General features: G+C 39.1%; 1 long non-coding RNA gene across 1 annotated transcript; it reads left to right on the top strand.

Moving 5' to 3' along the window:
• Positions 1-530: 530 nt before the first annotated feature.
• Positions 531-1,495, top strand: LOC111611460. Its single transcript, XR_002754059.1, has 3 exons — positions 531-562; positions 804-972; positions 1,104-1,495. It is a non-coding gene; the product is annotated as an uncharacterized LOC111611460 (long non-coding RNA).
• Positions 1,496-21,093: the final 19,598 nt, after the last annotated feature.

Below are 21,093 nucleotides of genomic sequence, written 5' to 3' on the forward strand. Positions count from 1 at the left end.
TTGCTTCTTGGAACAATATGCAGTCGAATCATTTTTTGCTACACCTGCAACACGTGTAACTTGTTGGGTAGGCTGAAATTGTTTAAACATGATTACATGCACGTTTTGCTGTAAAACACTAGACTCATTGAGGGGCTATGTGTTGCATTGCATTGTGCACAGAAACGGGCCCAGTTGTGTATTCAAATGCCTCGGCACAGAATGTAAGCGGACATTTTGTACATATGCAGCGTTTAAAACTCATTTTTACCGAGTTCACAACGTGGCTTCACAACCCGAATCAGCCAAAGCCATTGTTGCTAAATTGAAATGCACCATTTCATTGTGTGGGCACCAAAGCCAAATGTGAAAGAAGTTGTTGCTCATTTAAAGGAGCATATAATGGAGGGGCGGCCTGTAGCATGTCCAGTAAAAGCCTGCAAAAAAGTTTTCAGTGTCAAATCATCATTCACAGCTCATATGTCCCGTAAACATAGAGATTTTTCTGTGGATAACATTGATGTTTTGTACCAGGAAACTACAAATAAGATCGTTAGTCTGACTCCCACTATCATTGTGTGTGGTGAGTTCATTTTTGTTTTTCCAGTTTCTTTGACCTGTTGTCTTTTTTGTTGTCTTGTCCCCTTTCTTTGCCCTTTTGTCCATCTGGCATTTTGTTTAATATTGTTTTTTTTCAATTATTTTCTTATGCTTTTACTATACTAATATTTTTTTTGTACTTTTTACTTAATTTGTTATTTTTCATATAAATGTCATTGTTTTGTTGTATCAGGAGTCTAAATTTGTTTGTTCTTTCTCCTTAGGTCAATCCTGCTTCCATGCTAAACGATTCATGCTGAGTGTGGATCAACAGATTGGAAACAACAACATCTCCTGTTTTATTTCTGCCCTCTGCATGATGTTTGGGAGCTATTATTGTTTTAACATACATTATCCATCGGGGCTGGCGTCTACACTGGAGTTTCTGCAGAGGTATGAGTTGTTTTTTTTAATTGTAGGGAGTTAAATTTGACTTTTGACAACTTTTATATCTTGAATAAAATGTTTATTTCTTTGTGAAGCACATTTTGATGTAGTTTTCTGTTTGTCCTCTTTATCTTAAGGTGTTTCTTCTCAATCAACCCAGACAAGGGCAGTAAGGTGGAAGAAACCCGTAAACCCAGACTGCGTGTGAACCCCCGTGTACTCACCTTGATCCAGGAACTTTCGGATCATGAGTGGCGTGATGTTTGAGAAAGGACTAAAGTCAGTGAGTTATCAAGACAGTGTTTAATCTTAACAGAGCTGAATAGATTTGTAAATGTATGTTGCATCTCACACCGTGTCTGCTGAAGTTAAAAAAGTTGAAAAGACATATTTATATTTGTTCAGTGGCTGAATTTTGCTCCATGTCAGAAAGGACAAATGAGAATTTCATTGAAAATATGTTTTCAATTAAAATGTTTATTTGTTTCTAAAAAAAAATGTGAATTATCATTATAGATACAGTTTATATTGGGCTTCCTTGTGTTTTAAATTTGCATTTAACTGGTAAATGTTTGTTGAAATTTGATGTTTATAGATATTTGAAAATAGAATTGTTTCTAAAAAAGAAAAACTTTTGAAGCAAACAAACATTATTATTAAAATGTATACTGGAAATATAAATGTATTGTATGTTATAATCTTCAAGCCCCCCCTCCAAAAAAAGGGGGTGAAAGTTGGTTCTCATACTGTTTCTGATAAAGTTAAAAAGGTTGGAGAAATTTATATCTATTCAGCAGGTGCATTTGCTTCATGTGCTTCATGATGTTCAGAAAAGACAAATGAGAAAATAAATATTTCAAAGGCATGTAAGTGTATGTTTATTTTTTTAAGATTATCATAGATACAATTTATATTGGGCTTCCTTGTGTTTTAAAGTTTCCTTTAAGTTGGAAATGTTTGTTGAAATTTGATGCTTATAGATATTTAAAAATATAATTATTAGTAAAAAGAAAAAAATTTAGAGCAAATTTCTGTTTTTCAGAAAGTATTAATAAAATGTTTTAAATTGATATTTTAACAGTTTTAATCTGTTATTTAAAGGTATTTTATCAGTAGGACTAAATGAAGTTTTTTGTACAACAAACAAAAACTGGGTAAATCTTACTGGAAAAAAGTGTAAAATAACAGCATTATTATGATAATTCATCAGAAAAAGTTGGTTAAAATTACTTGATAAAACTGTTTTATTACAAAAATAACCCTTTTCAAATCACAGTAAAAATTTGTGCAAAACTATGGGAAAATCTGTTCATTTCACAATTTAACACTGTTGTAATTACTGTTTGGTCAGTAAAACAGTTTACATGTTCACTGTGTTTTCTACAGAATTATTCTGGCAACCACAGCTGCCAGTTTTTTTTTGTAAAAACAACAGAATTTTTTTTACAGTGTACCAAATCAACCTGAAGGCAGATGTTAACAAAGAACTTTATTTTATGCCTGAGATTGTTAAAGCACTGGTAAAGATTTGTGTAAAAGTCACACAAATTATAAATATATCAGTCTCCAAAGTTAGAATGGAAGGTGTAATGCTAAGCTAACTGCAGCTTATATTTGCTTTTTTGTATATACTCTCAAACAATTATGGTTTGAGGTGTTTTTCTCTCCTTTCATTTTCTCCTGTCTTTGCTTATTTTACTGCATGGAAACAGAATCCAGGCGACAACTAGAAATACATGTTTCTGCACTCTAGAGAATGTATTTAGGTTGTAGTTCATGTTTGTGAGGGTTTTGCATGAACCAGCCAGAGAGACGTTGATGAAAATTCAAAATATAATCTTAATTTATTAACAAAAAGAATCCAAAAATGATAAATTGGGCCCAAACTGAGGTCAACATAACAAAGTACAACTCAGGTGGTAACAGAACAAACTCAAGCACAAACTGACCTAACAAACAACACATGAGGGGAACTTAAATAGTGGCTGATCAGACCATTAACACACACTAGGGGTTAAATAAACACACAAAAACCTAACAAATATTGGTCAGAATATTACTAAATCTATAAATGAAATAAATATCAGAATTTAACTAACTTTCCAAAAGAAGAAACATTAAATAAATGGTAAAATTAAACTAAAGACCAAATTTCCCCCTCCCCTGGTGAACAAATGGAATGGTCCGCTGAGGAAGTTTGACAACCATATATGGACACCAATCAGCTGGAGCTCATCTCTGATTTTCAGCCACAGGTCCAGAGGAAACTGGTAACTCAAAAGAAAAATAATTAATTTGTTGTATTTAACAAAATATACAAAGAACTGACACATAAAGTTAACTAAATGGGTGCACAACAAATAGTTAACTAAAGAGTCAGACTAATGAAAACAAATTTAAAGATAAAAATCTAAACTACTCACTAATCAATATATAAAGTAATATTAAGGGGAAACAAAAAACCATTACCAGCAGTGTCTGCTTGTGACAGTCGGGACAGCTGTCACATTCCCCCTCCCTTCAGAAGGGTCATCACACCAACGGGAGAGGTAGTCTGCGGTCACATTCAGTTTACCAGGTATGTGCTGCACTGTAAAGCGGAATGGTTGCATCGCAAGAGACCATCTTGTAATGCGACTATTTGTGTCCCTCATTCGCTGCAGCCACTGGAGAGCTTTGTGATCCGTCTGGAGGATAAACTCTCTTCCAAGCAGGTAATACTTCAGGGAGTCCAGGGCCCATTTTATTGCGAGGGCTTCCTTTTCCACCGTAGAATAACGGACTTCTCTGGGGTGTAGCTTACGGCTTATGAAAGCTACTGGCTGTAAAGACTCATCACCTTGTAGGAGAACTGCTCCAATACCTCTTTCTGAGGCGTCTGTTTGTAGAACAAAACCTTTGTCAAAGTCAGGACACTTCAGAACAGAACTCTGACCCAGCGTTTTTTTGAATGTCATGGAATGCTGCAATCGTCTTTTCCGTCCACTGGACTTTACTGGGACATTTAGATCCAGTCATATCTGTCAGAGGGGCAGCTCTGGCTGAAAAGTTTTTTATGAATCTATGATAAAAACCCGCCATCCCTAGAAATGACCTCAATTGTTTTTTGGTTTGAGGTAATGGGCAGGATTCAATAGCATGAATCTTGCGAACCTGTGGCTTGAGTTCACCATTTCCAATTATGAAACCCAGGTACTCTGTCTCAGATTGTGCAAAAACACATTTTGCTGGGTTAATGGTCAAACCTGCGTCTTGGAGGTGGCTCAAGATGACTTTTAAATGTTGAAGGTGCTCCTCCCATGAGTTACTATATATCACAATATCATCGAGATAGGCACAGGCATAGTCATCACATCCACGCAGTACCTGATCCATAAGCCTTTGGAAGGTAGCAGGTGCGCCATGCAGTCCAAAGGGCAAAACTGTAAACTGGAAGAGTCCCCAAGGGGTCCGAAAGGCCGTCAACTCCCTGGACTGCCTGGAAAGGGGCACTTGCCAGTAACCTTTGCACAAGTCGATAGTTGTCAGGTATTTAGCCTTGCCCAATCTACTGACCAAATCATCAAAGCGAGGAGTAGGGTAGGAGTCGAACTTCGATACAGAATTAAGGTACCTGAAGTCTATACAGAAGCGCATTGTTCCATCTTTCTTCGGCACCAAGACGACAGGATTACACCATTCACTTTTGGAAGATTCAATAATCCCGAGGGACTGCATCAATTCCATCTCTCTCTTCAGGGAACTGAGAAGGCGTTCTGGAATCCTGTAGCTCAGACGTTTAACTTTAGCATCACTTTTCAACACAATCTCATGTTCAAGAATGTCTGTACAACCTGGATATTCTTTAAATATCTGAGGATTACATAATGCTCTGACCTGAAGTTGTTGTTCCCTTGACAGATGTTTCAAGTCAAGCTCCATTGGTGTTGATGAGGGCAGGAACTGATCATCAACAGCTTCCTCCTCTTCCACAGCTCTAATCAGCATGACTTCTGCCCCCATTTTAGGCTGCTCTGTCCACTCCTTAAGGAGGTTTACATGCAGCACTTTGGTGGAATGTGGATGTCCCAATTTAACAACACGGTAAGTGGTAGGTCCAAGCTGTTTTGTTACCTCAAATGGCCCCTGCCACTTGGCCAGAAGCTTGCTCTCACTAGATGGTAGCATAACCAGAACCTTCTGGCCTGGGACAAAGGTCCTCTGCCGGGCTGACTTGTCGTACCAAGCCTTCTGGTACTTTTGTGCTTCTGCCATGTGCTGCTGGGCTAGAGCCGTCATCTTTTGTAGTCTCTCTCTCATCTGCATAACATAGGAGATAACATTAACAGGCTCCTCCCTCCCCTCTTCTCCAGCCCAGGTCTCCTTTAATAGCGCCAGAGGTCCCCTCACCTCATGACCGTATAAAAGTTCAAAGGGAGAGAACCCGGTGGAGGCCTGTGGTACTTCTCTGTAGGCGAAGAGGAGATACGGTAACCATTGATCCCAATCGGAGCCGGTTTCGTCCACAAACTTACGTAGCATTTGCTTCAGTGTTTGGTTGAATCTCTCCGTGAGCCCATCCGTCTGTGGATGATAAGGGGTAGTTCGAACACCCTTAATCCCCAGTAGCTGATATACCTGCTTTAGGAGAGCAGACATGAAGTTACTGCCTTGATCTGTCACAATTTCACAGGGAAATCCAACCCTTGAAAAATGTTGCACCAAGGAGACAGCCATGGCTCTTGCTTTAATTGTCTTTAAAGGGAACACTTCTGGGTACTTGGTTGCATAATCTGTTATCACCAACATATATCGGTATCCAGATTTGCTTCTTTCAAGTGGACCCACAATGTCCATGCCCAAGCGCTCAAAAGGCGTGTCAATTAGGGGAAGAGGCTGCAGTGGTGCTCTTGAAGGGAACTTATTGGAGGTTAATTGGCACTGAGAGCAGGTCCTACAAAACTGGGCAACATCAGTCCGTAATCCAGGCCAGTAGAAATGGCGCTTGATGCGAGCCAGAGTCTTACGTGTCCCTAGGTGGCCAGCCCAGGGAATTGAGTGGCCCAAAGTAAGCACCATCCCTCTTGCATCCTTAGGGACCACAAGCTGCCTAAATGCCCCCTGTTGGCGATAAAGGATATTTTTCTGTAGAACAAACTCGTCAGCACTACTCCTGTGGTTACCTTTCTGGGGTTCCTTGGCTTTCAGAAAAAGAGCAGCCAGACTGGAGTCATCGCGCTGGATTTGAGCCATATTTAAAGGCATCTTAAAACCTTGGGGCAGATCCTGAACCCCTTCTGTAGATGCAACAGGTGTATGCAGAAACTTCTCCCGTCGCTTTTGTCGACGTGATTTTCTAGATTTTCCAGGCTGCACATCTAAGTCTGCATCATAAAAAGGCAGCACACTCAGTATTGCAGGAGACTCTTCTGGCTTTTTTGCTTGAGAACGAGTTACTACATTACAGTTCTGTGGTTTGTGCAACAAGTCAAACAAAACGGGTAAGTCACTACCCAACACTACTGGAAAAGGAAGATTTTCTGCAACACCAACATTCAACAGGTATAATTGTCCTTGCACTTCAATATACATGTCTGCTGTGGGGTATTGCCTTTCATCACCATGCACACAGCGGATGAGGATGGTGTCTGATGTGCAGATTATATTGGATGGAACCAGCTCTCTATCAACAAGTGTCTGTACACTACCAGTGTCAATTAAGGCCTTTACACTTTTCCCATTGACTTTAACTTCACTCATTTTCACAGACTGTCCAACACTGATGCAATTCTCACTTTTGAATGGAATAACACAGTTGAGTGAGTTTAGGAGGGTTCTTTGGGCACATGGGTTTTGTATGGCCTTCTTGCCCACACAAATAACAAATAGGCACTTTATTGTATTGCTTGGGTGTTGTGCTTACTGCCTGGATTTCCCTTAGGGAGGCCTTACCCACAGCAGATACACCCCTTTGATGATGTTGTACAGGTGCAGCCCTGCGTGCATCTTTAAATGTCTTCCAAGAAGAGTAACTCCATGGTTGTCCTTTCCGTCTTGCAGCCACAAACACCTCAGCCAGAGAAGCAGCTTTGGAAGCTGTTGGAGGATCATGTTCCCGGACCCAAACCTGAAGCTCAGGAGACAGCATACGGAGATATTGCTCCAAGACAATAATTTCACCAATAGCCTTCACTGTTTTACCTTTAGGTTGGATCCACTTTTCATACAACTCTTTTAACCTTACATACAGCTCCTTAGGAGTTTCGCCAGGCTCCACTTCTGTAGAACGAAATCTCTGGCGATAGGTTTCTGGGTTAATGTCATATTTCTTAAGAATTGCATCTTTGACAGATATATAATCATTCACTTCATCAATGTCCATATGCACATAAGCACTTCTAGCTTTTCCAGTGAGCAATGGAACAAGACGAAAGACCCAGTCCTTCTCTGGCCAATTACATGAAATTGCAATCCTCTCAAAAGTCATTAAAAAATGTTCAATATCATCAGTTTCTGTTAACTTTTCTAGTTTAGGCTCCAGGTAGGAACGAAACTGACCTGAAGTTAAGATGACTTTACGGTCTCCTGGCAGCAGGTCTTTATCCCGTGGTTCTGGTTCCTCCGAGTCAGAGTTTTCCAGCTTAGCAGGTTCAGATGTTGGAGAAGTACGAGCTTGCACTTCTAACTGCAAAAGACTAAATTGGTGCTGGAGAGTCTTGAACCGTTGATCTTGGCGAGCTGTTTCCTCTCTCATCATTCTATTCTGTGCCTCCTGCTGGCTCATGTGGGCACGAAGAATACTGACCAGATCTGCGTAAGTTGGTTCTACTCCCCCTTCCTCCTCAGTGCCTACATGTCCTCCAGATGCTCCTGCTTCGGTGCAATCAGTCGGCTCATCAGGGCCTGCTGTTCCTTGAGACTCCACAAAATTGCCTCGTTTACTCCTTCCTCCACGCTGCATGTTGCATCAAGGTTGGTAATGGGAAAAAAAAACTTTGTACTCCTGGCTGGTAATATCCCACTTCTGACACCAAGTGTGAGGGTTTTGCATGAACCAGCCAGAGAGACGTTGATGAAAATTCAAAATATAATCTTAATTTATTAACAAAAAGAATCCAAAAATGATAAATTGGGCCCAAACTGAGGTCAACATAACAAAGTACAACTCAGGTGGTAACAGAACAAACTCAAGCACAAACTGACCTAACAAACAACACATGAGGGGAACTTAAATAGTGGCTGATCAGACCATTAACACACACTAGGGGTTAAATAAACACACAAAAACCTAACAAATATTGGTCAGAATATTACTAAATCTATAAATGAAATAAATATCAGAATTTAACTAACTTTCCAAAAGAAGAAACATTAAATAAATGGTAAAATTAAACTAAAGACCAAATTTCCCCCTCCCCTGGTGAACAAATGGAATGGTCCGCTGAGGAAGTTTGACAACCATATATGGACACCAATCAGCTGGAGCTCATCTCTGATTTTCAGCCACAGGTCCAGAGGAAACTGGTAACTCAAAAGAAAAATAATTAATTTGTTGTATTTAACAAAATATACAAAGAACTGACACATAAAGTTAACTAAATGGGTGCACAACAAATAGTTAACTAAAGAGTCAGACTAATGAAAACAAATTTAAAGATAAAAATCTAAACTACTCACTAATCAATATATAAAGTAATATTAAGGGGAAACAAAAAACCATTACCAGCAGTGTCTGCTTGTGACAGTCAGGACAGCTGTCACAGTTATGGAGATATTTACATTATTTACATTAATCTCACTTATTTGTTTTGGTTTAGTGACAACTTACTTTTTTGTGTTGAATTCACTTAAAAGTTATGAATCTTTAACTTAAAAGATTCAAGTTAAAGATTCATTAGTGAAACGATTAGCTAATCGTTTAACTAATCATTTCACTTTACTTAAACGATTAACTAAAGTGAAGTTAATCGTTTCACTTTACTTGAAACGATAAACTTCAAAGCGGAGTTCGTATCCTACGTCTAAGTAATCTAAATGATTTGAGTAAAACTGACTTAATTGTTTCAAGTTAAACCAACTTAATAAATTAAGTTGGATAAACTTAATTGAATTACTAGTTACCGATTGAAGCAATTCATTTTCATTGGTTCAACTATTTTCTTTTTTTCAGTGTGTTTCTGTTATTTGGTGAAAGTTTTTTTTTTTTTTTTTTACAATTTTTATGAATGGATTTTGAAAATGTCCAGACTTGAATAAATCAATAGAACTTTGTCTTTCTCATTTGGACTCTATAACATAATCATAATAAAAATAAAAAATTAAAATGCATAGACTTAAAAAAAGAACATTACAAACTTGACTTGACTTAGAAATGTTAAAAAGTTACAAAAATGTAAAAAAAAAAAGAAAAGAAAAAAGAGAGTATGTTACAGCAACTAATAATGTAATAATATAAAAACTTCATTAAATCAGTTGGGGCAACTTTTTAAAAATATCTCTTTACTAATCAGTTTTAGTTTAATATAATTGCTAGAGTCAACTTAATTGAAGTTGCAGCAAAATCTTTTATTTACTTGACAGGTAAGGTTGATACAACTTAACTGAGTCAAAGCAACAAGGAAACCAGATTAGTTGAGTCAGTCAGTTGTGTTTTACAGTGTAGCAGGGCTCAGCAGTAATAATAAACTACTGGATATTGCTCAGCCTTACTTCTCTCCTGCAAAACTAGTTTGTCTGTTACATCATCACAGGGTTATACAAAATTAGTATGTGTCCATGATTTAAATCTAAAATAAAATAATTATTGACAGTTTGTTGGTACAGCTGAAAACTGATGTTAATTTATATTTAAAAACTGGAACACACACTCCATCCTCCTGAGGATGTCAGCTTCATGTTCTTTCTTCTACGGGTGGATCATTTATTATTAGTTGAAGCAGAAAAAAACTCATGAGACTTGAGTATGAGTATGATCTGATGACTCTTCTGATCCAATCATCTGACGGCTTCCAGTCTGAATCTCGTTCATTGTGGAAACATGGCGGCTTTCTGACAGGGAGACGGGACGAGCCCTGAGGGGCCAACTGACGCAGAGACGGTGCATGAGACTTCACCCCTCACTCGACTCCCAAACCTTGGTCCTGACTCACGAACAAAGACCCATTTTGACATTTGAAAAAGAGCAGAGCTGACATTGGACAGGAAGCGTGCCCAGAACGAGTCCAGCTTTGCCCCGTGGTTTGAAGGAATCCTTCAGGATTCTGAGGAAAAGGTCAAAGAAAGTTCAATAATGGCACAATTTGCCAAAGCAGGTCTGGCTTTTTTCTGAGGAAGCCCACAAATAAAGATCAATCCATGGTACATGCATATCGGAGCTCCAGTGTGCATACTCCCTGATTCATTTCCAGTTTGCATTCTTGTTTCAGATCGAAGCTATGCTGAGCAGACATGGAAACATGGTGCAGATCTGTTAAATCCAAAAGAAACTAAAAGTATTTTAGTCTTTTAAAATGTTGTTTACATCAGTTAGAGGATGTTATTTTAATGCAACAGACCCATTTATACGTTTCTATGCTAAACTCCCGGTTGGGAATCACAGCCCATACCATGAATGTTGCTCATAATGTAACCCTAACACTAATGAATTTTGGTTAGTCATGGCTTTTTATTCTAACCCTGTAGTCTAAATAAAGTTTAGAAGTTAAAACTATTGCATGTTTGTCTAAAACCATCTGACTGTTGGCTTCAGCAATCATTTCCTACACAAAGGAGGAAGACATCTTGTGACCGAGTTATAATACAAAGTTAAACTATAAAGCAGATTGCTTATGAGTTTTACACACTCAGACACACAAGCTTGTATTTCTACCCATTTTCAGACTTTGTATTGCCTTTCATTCATTTTAGTAACTACATTTTTGCCTAACTCATACATTTTCCCTAACCGTAGCCTTAACTAAGTTATAATTCACATCCCAGTCTCTAAAACTAAGCCCTATCCCCAAAGTCAAATTCAATTCAAAAATACTTTATGTTTGAATAAAGTATTTATTTAAAAATAAAAGGGGCATTAAATAGACAGAGGTTCACAGCATTAGGACTGGGCCTTGGTCCTCTAGAGGTCAGTATGCCAGAAATGGTCCTAAGAAGAACAGGACCATTAAACTAAACTAGTACACGCCCACACACCCACACACACACACCTGCACGTTCACCTCCCACACATGCACACACACCTACACACACACTCAACTAAAAAGAAACAAAAAATAAAAATGGAAGCTGGACTTGACTATGAAAATTATTTCCACTATTGGATGTTTTAGCCCTTTACTGATTTTATAAATCAATCATAAATCAACAAAATGTGACTTTTTTGATCAAGGCTGGACTAGAGTTTACCGAAAGGCATGTGGGACACTGCATGGACGAAAGAACTTTTAGTCCATCAGACAAGACATGATGCACCTCACCACAAACACTCTGTGAAGCTTGGTGGTGGCAGCATCATGATGTCAACATGAGGAAAACTAATAGTTAAACTAAATTAACAAGAGACTATCTTTATTCTAAAGTCCCTTAAGAATTTGAAAACCAGTTCAAATGCTCAGACTAACGCCTAAGGGTCTGTGGACATAAAACCCTAAATCATAATACTGGTTTTATGGTTCTTCTATAAAGATCAGCTCAAAACTGAATTTTGCCACAAGGCCAAAATCCTTGTGTAAACACTAGTATAACAAGCTTAAAGTGAGTTTGGATCATTTAAAAATAACACATGCATATTTTATAATAGTCTAGAGGAGAACAGAGTGTTGCTCCTCAAAGCTGTAAAACACACCACTGAACCAAATGGAAATACAGTTTGGGACAAATACGGACACAACAGCCCAGAGTAACATACATCATGAGAAATGTGTCTTTGAAGCCATCTGTGTTCAATGTAAAATCATCAGACGGAACTCCTGGAAGCTCTCTTGTGTCAAGAGTTTACAAATGTGCCTCTGTCATGGTTTTCCGAAGCCACGTCTACAAGCAACATGCCAAATTGGAAAAGCAGAAGGACGGCTGATGCCAAGCAGAGCTTTTGAGCAGAGAGGCTTTAGAAAAAGGGGGGAAATATTCACTGTGAACTGCACTTTACCTTCAAATGGTCATCTGAGGACATGGAGATGTACTTGGTAGAAGGTATTAGTAGGAAAGAGATTTCTCTCCATAAAACTCCCTTCATGGTCTCTAGGGAACGTTGGCAACTACATTCCTAGCTCCAAAGTGATTAATTTGGCATTCATCCTTTCTAAAAAAGGCCTTGTTAGCAGTAATAGTCTGGCCTGTTCCACTCCGCAGTGCTAATATATAAAACAGCTTTAGTGAATTAACTCTTAAACACAGAGGTAGAAATGTGGCTATAAAACTGAAACAGTTACTTTAACTTCCTGCTTCTGGATCTCTGACTGGAAAATGACGACAATTGTAGCATTCAGGAGCTATAACATATTTAAGGCGTCCAGTGTTTCACTGCATGTTTTTGCCCCATCAGAAATATTTGAAAATAATAGTAATAAAAAGAAAAAACCCCGATAGACCTGGAATGATCTCAATGTCTCAGTCTCCAGCCGAGCTTCCACCTCCCCCACTGCACCCCAGCTCAGCTCCTCCAGACTAGCGGCAGCAGGAACTGGCAAACACCTGGGGAAATGCAGGTCTGCTGAGCTCTTTATACAAACTTCTCAGTCCAACGGTTATTAACAGTATCATGGAGGAGCACTGTTGTGATGAAGCGACAAAAGAGGATTGTTGGAAAAAAGTGGGATCTTCTTAAAGAGACACAGGCCCAATTTCAGGCCTCTGTAGTATAATTTTTGTACATATTATGAGATTCATCCTTCTCTTGAAACATGGTGGCTCATTCTTACTCCAAATGTATTTTCGGAGTAAGATGTATAGGTATTTGTATTTCCTCACTGACTTTTTTGTGCCTGTCCTCAGTCACAGCAAAGATGCATGGCTTTAATTCTAGTAGAATCATTTACTATGTTACTTTTGCATTGATGCTTCTACTTAATCATATATTATATGAGGATCAACTGATTATGCTATGATGATGTTCAGTAGTCTGTATAGCTCAGACTGCCGTTCAGCCTGCCAACATGAGGAATTGGAGTGGATATTTCTGACCATATTAAACTAATAACTAATAATCTAACCCTAAATCATCAAAGGTGCTCCATGTTAAGACCAGGCTTACTGGTCTTAATGGATACTGAATATATCACAAGAAAATCCTAAATACACAACATAAGCTAACACAATGAATGTGTTGATAAATATCTTAGTGTTATGTAGTTGCTCTGAATATACAATCTAAAAAAAACAACTCAGTTCAGAAGATGTGGGTATTTTTTTGTGAAATGTAAAATTAGAACAACACTTAGAACGGCAGAAAATGTGTTTCTTAGAATCTGTCTGACATGACAGAGCCATCAATGACAAGAGCTGGTTGAATTCTCTAAGTGCAGAAGGAAGGGACCTCCTTCAATCAAACAGGAGCACCATGTTTTAATCCCCTACTTTATAAAAAGCCCCAACTGTACTGTGTTGACTTAAAGACATTGGTCAAAGGTCAGCAAGCAACTAACAAAGTATTCAGGGAGTCAGTTTTCTACAGACCTCAGGAGCCGCAAGTCCAGGTTGTTCAGACCTGGACATCTCTGCCTTGATGTTTTCTGATAGACCAGAAGGGCTGACCACCAAACCTCCTGCCCAGAGCGCAGAGTAACAGCTGGAGGATGAGTCACACTGACCATTAGCCTGTCACTGGGCTCCCAGGGCATGACTGGTAATGACAGATGCTAGAGGACTGTGTCACCAGCCAATCAGGATCTCTCAAGGAGACATTGAGTCACTCAACCTTTTATTTTGAAGGTGTTGGATTTACAAAACATTTCAGCACAAACTCTGATCTGCCGCTTTTCACCTTTTCAGCTTTCCCTGCTCACACACACCTCAAGACAGTCAGTCAGTGTTGACTTAGTGTTTTCACGCTGCTATGTTTCACAAAGCTGGAGCCAATCTATTAATGGGTTTTCTACAATAATAACCTGGGCTGTTATGTTAAAAGGTTAAAAAATAAAGTTGTGCGTCTGTTTTCTTTAACCAACATGAGGTAAGCAAATAAATGATTAGCTGAATATTCATCTTTCAACTACAAGAATTTACTCTGTCATCAACTCTGCTGCTATGGAGAGAGAGAGAGGTAAAAAAATCTAGCATTGATTTTTTACATGAATTAAATAAAACAAACCTAATTAAATATATATTTGCTCACTTGTCTCTGTTTAATGTTAATGATGAACATTGTTTTCACTTTCCTCAACCACCAACAGGAGAAAGAGAGTCGTCTGCTTTTCAGACAATCAGCCTTTTAAATAATTAGCCTGCACCACTTCTAATAAAGAGGGGTGGAAACAACATTTACATTCTATATGAAAACATACACAAACACTTAGCTAGAAAAATCATTTACATATTTACAGTTAACTTTATCAGCTTTAGTTTAAAGTTAAGCAACAATATAAACCCAAACAGAGTCCTAAACATCTCCTCTCCCTCTCAGTCAGTGTGGATTGAAAACACCAGGTCCCTGTCAGCATCGCTCATGAGCCGCTTCCATGGCAACACATGACCAGGTGACCTCAAAGAGAAATCACCAGCTAAAACCTTCCCCCAAACACAAGCAAAAAGTGCATTTTTTGAATTACATTAGAGAACAAAAGTAGAAAAATACAAAACCTGTCAGTGAGGCTCAACAGAGCATGGCAGCTTTTACTAGCTGTTATATAAGACTTTATTAGAAACTGCTTTGGACTCATTTCAAATGTAAAGGACCCGGAGATGATAAAGAAAGGAAAATCGAAAGGTCGAAAGGTGGGAAAAAGTTTAAAGGCAAACGAGGAAATAGAATTAGAGAAACAGAGAAAACACATGCTGATGCCACAGAAGTCTGCTTCTACACCTGCAGAAAGAGAGAAAAAAGAGAAACCATAGCAACACACATATGCATATCAAATCATAACAATTATATAACACATTTATACAAGTTAACACAAGAGGTATTAAATGGCATCTGCAGCCCAACCTATCTGACCAACACCTGAACCTGAACATCAGTCTGATGATGTTAATGGAGTCACAGTCTGGCTGCTCCACTGCTGCTCGGCAACAACATGAACATCATCATTTTCTATGTCAACTAGAAAAAAGTCACAGGGTGAGATGAGTTTCTGAGCATTCTTCAACAGGTCTTATTATAGTTGGTCCAACCAAACCACTAAACACAGCCCAATTATGCTTTAGCAATAAGAAGGCAGTTTGGCATGTGGGGAAAAATATCTTCTAAAAGTCCTGATGTTTTATGTTATAAACAGACTTAGATCATTCTACTTCATTTCCCTGCTGCTGATAACAACGCTAACATGCGCCCTCTGCAGCCTTTATAGATTAAAACCTGCATAAAACAGTTTTCTCCAGCTGTGGTGACAAGACCAGCCATGAATATTAAATGACAATGCTTTAAAGGAATTTAAGACAGCTCCACCACCGCACAATCTCAGCCAGAAAGAAACCAATCAACACATTCTCCGATATGTAATGTGAAATTAATTAAAGATATGTACTTGTCTCTGGAGAATGCTCTCAACTTAACAAGCATTCCTGTGGGTTTGTGGCCACAGAAAGTGCTTTTCTAATGCTTGCTTTGTGGTTCTACGAGGTTCAGTGAAAGTTTACATCAGATTACAAAGTCCAAGTGCTGAATGTTAGGGGAGCGCTAATAAAGTCGAAAATTTTTATCTCAATTTGGTAAAATTAAGAACCCAAAGAAACATCTAGAAAGAACAAGGCTTGTGCCTCTTCAGTAAAAGCGGACTGCAGTGTTTTCTTCCCATGCTCATGGCTGTAATTTTACAGACATATTTGATTTTACAGCCAGGCCACAAATAAGTTACACAGGGACAGCCACAGGCCACAAGCCGATTTTATATATTGACTTGAGGTATTCTTTTTAAAAGAGGAGTTTAAATAGAAAACTGTATCACCTGAACACATCGATGAAAAAATTTACTTTTAATATTTTCAGATCTGCTAAAGGATGGGAGAGATTTTTCTCCAAATTGACATGGTAGAGTCACAGAGATGCATTGGCTGACTCTCTGACATGATGTTTTATCCCACTGGAGTATCAGTAATAGACTCTGGTGCTCATGGTCCAAAGATATACATAAAAAAAACACCCATCCTTCAAGGTTCAGCATTTCTGTTCAGAAATGTTAATAACCTGATGATAAAGTTGAGTTCCCCTCTGACCTCTGAGATCAACAAGAGATTTATTTACATTAATACAACCACAGCTTACAGGGGTTGTTGCCTTGTGATTGTCTGACTCATGATTTGTGATATCAACTAATAGAACAGCTGTACAAGAGTCAAGAACCTCCAGTGTGAATAATGAGAGACCTGCAGCAGAAGACCCAGCTGATTCCGACCTACTTATCATTATCAACCCATCTTGACTCTACATGAGTTTGTTTTTTTTCCCCTAAATTAACAAAATAGCTAAATTCTACTTCTTTAAGAGAAAATAGTATTCAGACCATCTCGATCATTTCTTTTTAAAAGTGGCAAAGAAAAAAAAAAATTCCGGAGACTCGGAGAGAGAGCCTCTGATTCTTGCTCTCAGATGTGACCCTGAGGCTCAGGAAGGTTTTTACAGCTGTACCACCTTTCCAACTGTGACAGCAGCTCTGAATGGGAGGATGTCCTGTCCTGACTTCCCCTGAGAGGCTCTGTCAGAGGTCAGCACCCCGGCAAGGTTCATCAGCTACAGGAAGGATGAGCTGGACCACAAAGCAGAATGGACACGCATGCACTTCTTACTGTCTAAATTTACCAGCAAATTAAGAATGCATCAGTATATTTTTGGCAGCTACTGGTAGCCAGATGAGCTTCCTGCATAATGGAGTCATACTTGACTTTTTCAGCTGATCAAAGCTGCAGCCTCTCATTTATCACCATTTATAATGCAGACGTTCACCCAACTCGTCTGAACAAAGGTATATTTTTATGACACACTGACTCACGCAGGATACAACAATCACATCAAACTGTTTTGTAAGCGATACTGAACTGATGAGGATGACAGTCAGTGTGACCAGTCGTAAGAATGTGTTGTGAGACTGACAGTTGACTGCTCTGGTCTTGAATAAACAGGGCAAGGCGCCCGGCTAGCTCATCAAACCTGTTATCCATTAAGATTGGCTGTCTTGGGAAGGCAGAGCATCTTCAGTCAGAGACTTCTTCAGATTCAGTGCAGCATAGACCGCTACAGAAAATCTTTCCTGCCATCAGCCATCACAATCTTCATTAACTCTTTGAAGAATCTAAATCACAGGTGTCAAACTCCAGTCCTGGAGGGCCACTGCCCTGCAACTTTTAGATGTCCCTCTGCCGCACCTCACCTGAATAGAATAATTAGGTCATTAGCAAGACACTGAAGAACTGATCTACACAAGGAGGAGGTAATTAAGCCATTTCATTCCAGTGTTTTGTACCTGTGGCACATCTAAAAACTGCAGGACACCAGCCCTTGAGGACCGGAGTTTGAGACCCCTGATCATTAATTTTAATGAGTTAACATTACAACATTTCATTTCAATTTTTATGCAAGACCTAAAGTTTAAGAAGGTGAAGTATATCATTTTAATTAGAAACACTTAGATGATCAACAACAGGTTAACTACTTTGTCCACTGTTAGTGTTTTAAACTGAAAGGTACGGTGAGTTATGATCTAGATGTCACAGTCATTCCCTGTCGTCTTCACTGCCATCATCATTTCTAAAAACTCACATCAGTGCAGAATGTTGCTGGATCCCCTTGTGATTTATATTTGGCCGGAGACAAACCAGAGGCAGTCCATCTTCATGGAGTTATGATGAAAATGTTTTGTGAAAAACATCCATGATCTTGATTTACAATCTAGAAAGCTAATCTGTGAAAATCAGTCCAATACAGCACTAATCCTGCTCTGTGGTACATGCTCCGGTCCATTGATGTTTACAAAAGCAGCCAGGAATCACATTAGCCTTATTCACCATGTGTTTAAATACAAGACAAACAATAAGTGTTTACACACAGATTCAGGTTTTTGTCTACAAACGTAGTACAATGCACTGACAGTTCTTTCTTGTCTTGGAGACAACTCTTCATTACTCCATCCATTTTGTGTAATTCATTTCAGTGGATGGAATCACTTGATACAGGAAGTGTGTATAGCTAATCTGCAGGGTTTTCCTGAGCATAGATTACCATCCTGCCTTGGAGGAATTCTTTTTACTCCACCTATCACCTCTGATGGAAGGTCACAGTTTCTTGGCACTCAGTAAGCCACCTTGCACAAAGAGTGATTCTTCACCAGCAAGTTCTCATGGCCCGAGATAGCAGACTCCCTCCTCCCCCTCTAATGTAGGATATGAATGTTACCCAGTCAGATGACATGTCTCGTTAGAGCTGTTTGACAAGGGAGGCCTGTGAGACGAGTCATCAGGATGACACCATGACTGCATCCCGACAGAATGTCAATGCCCCCTGCCCAGCTGAGGTCAGCTCACTTCCTGTGGATCAGGGCTTCCTCTCATGCTCCTTTGAATGGGAATGGTGTCGCACTGCTGAATTGGGTTCCTGTTTTTGCTCTCGAGTCAAAATGATCTGCTTGCCAAAGTTCTGCCCACTTTTCAACTGTTTACCCAGTGCAAAAAGAGAAATGAAAGTGGGAGAATCGGGGCACAAAAAAAATCCCTGAGTTAGGGGTATTTCCTCACCGACCAGAGAAGGTCAGGGATGCTTCTGTGCTAAAAAGCTTTTCACTTGAAGTCAGCTGGCAGAATTCTCTGTCAGTGATTTGTTTCATTTTTGAAGAGAAAGACAACATATTTCATATCAGTATTTTTGAATAATGAGTTAATAGCTGCGAAATCAAACTTCATTTAGTACCTCTGAGGAAGTGTCACACCACAGTTACTGGATCGAGGTTAAGTTTGATTTATTACTTCTTTTTTTTTTTACCCCTCCAGGGGGTCTTTTGTGGGCTCTAGTGTCCCTTATATGACAGTAGGCTGACAGGAAACAGGGAAGGAGAGGGGGGAAGACATGCGGCAAATATCATCGGGTCCGGGAGTCGAACCCGCGACGGCCGCGTCGAGGACTCAAGGCCTCCAAATATGGGTCGCGCTAACCACTACGCCACCACGGCACGCCCCGATTTATTACATTTTGTGTGAAAATGTGACGTATCACATAGAAAGCCCAGCCAGAACAATGGAACAGTTACGATGTCCCTGTCAAAGTCCAGATATAAATTTGGGGGAAGGATTGAAAAACTGATTTTGAAATAGCCTGAAGAGTCTGGGTAAATCAGTTGCATATTACCAACGGGCATCTTCAAATGCACATGAGTGCTGGTTGCCCTTCCTTTTATATGGCAAAGAATGAGATCTCAGGAGATTATGTAGTTGCACCTAATCAGGTTGTCATAGTGATGATGAAGCCCAGAGAGTGAACATCATGCTGTTTGAGATGCTGCCCTCTACTTCAGACAAGAAAGGACACATACATCTGTCAGTGTGAACTCACAATCCCCAGGAACACTGAGGAAACACACACAATAGGATGATTGGCTGTAAATATGTGTGCGGGCGTGGGCGTGGGGGTGTGTGTGTACAATGGTGGAATTTGCAGGGGAAGAGAATAAAGGGATATGTGCTTTAAATTGCATTTAAGGTCAACGGAAACCTGTTAAATCAAGTCTGAAAGGACAGACCACAAAGTTTGTCAGTAACAGCACATAGCATATATACTGAAATCAACATTTTTATTAAGACTTGATATTCCTTGATGAAATAGTACTAGTTCCACTGGCAGAAAATTGTACTTACAGCAAAGGAAAATTGTGTTTGTTATAAGTGAAATAATCTGCCAGAGGAAATAGTACATTTTGTCTCTATTGCTGGGTTGCAGACGTTGTACCGACATCACGCAACGCAGGTGGGGGTCAGGAAGCAAATACAGCCCATTTATTTCTGTTGATCCAGCTTCAAAATGCCTAAAGTCTCTGTTGGGTACAGCTGTTCTAACCATTCTAATAGAGAAAAAGATAAACATTATTTTCATGTTCCAAAGGTAGTTCATTTTAAAAATCTTACTGAAAAACGACTTAAAAAGTGGATCAACAATCTATGGCTTAAAACAGGCGGTGCTGAAGTTAACAATTCCAGAGTTTGCAGCAACCATTTCATAACAGGAAACAATCACATCGTTTAAATTGTATTTTCAGATATTTTTTTGGACAGTCACTTAGAAAGACAGGCATTCAATTGTAAGGTAAAATCTATTATTTTTACACCCCTAGCTTGGTTGTCCCCCAAAACCGTTTAAGTGCTAATGTTGTTAGCAGCTAGCTTAGTGCTGACATTGGGATTTTACATCTTACTTTACTATTTTTAGGTGTCCAAGCGCAACAGGTCATGTAGATTCCTAAGTCCATACAAGCACGTAGAAATAATATAAGTTAGCTTGTCATTAGCATTAGTGATAGCATTGTCATCGTAGACCAATTACTTAAAATAGCACAACTCACTACTCACCTGGGCAGAAACAAATTTACAGCCATTTAATGCTTCATTTGATTCTAAATGGTTGACTAAATAATTGTGAGCTTCCAGGATTTTGAAAGCTTTCATCTGGTTCATCGTCTGCAGCACCAGATAGTTAGTTATGTTAATCCCCTCAACACTGAGTAAATCCTCAGGATTAATTGACAAGTCTTTTTACTGAGACAATTTGGATCATATCCTAAATACACACATATGTTTTTGATACCTCGTCTGTTCCAGAGCATTTAGAGCATTAGCGTACTTGCTGGAATCCATTTTGCTCTGTTTTGAACCAGAGAAATCCACTTCCTGACCCCCATCTTAATTTTGCACGTCACCTGGATCACGTATTTGCTGAAAAGCTACGTTTCAGTTAGTTTTGTCTTATTTCAAGAGTACTAACATATTGGCATAACAAAAGAAAAAAGCAAACATCAAAAATAG

This window comes from Xiphophorus maculatus, chromosome 15, assembly GCF_002775205.1.
Source record: "Xiphophorus maculatus strain JP 163 A chromosome 15, X_maculatus-5.0-male, whole genome shotgun sequence".
NCBI classification, from domain to species: Eukaryota; Metazoa; Chordata; class Actinopteri; order Cyprinodontiformes; family Poeciliidae; genus Xiphophorus; species Xiphophorus maculatus.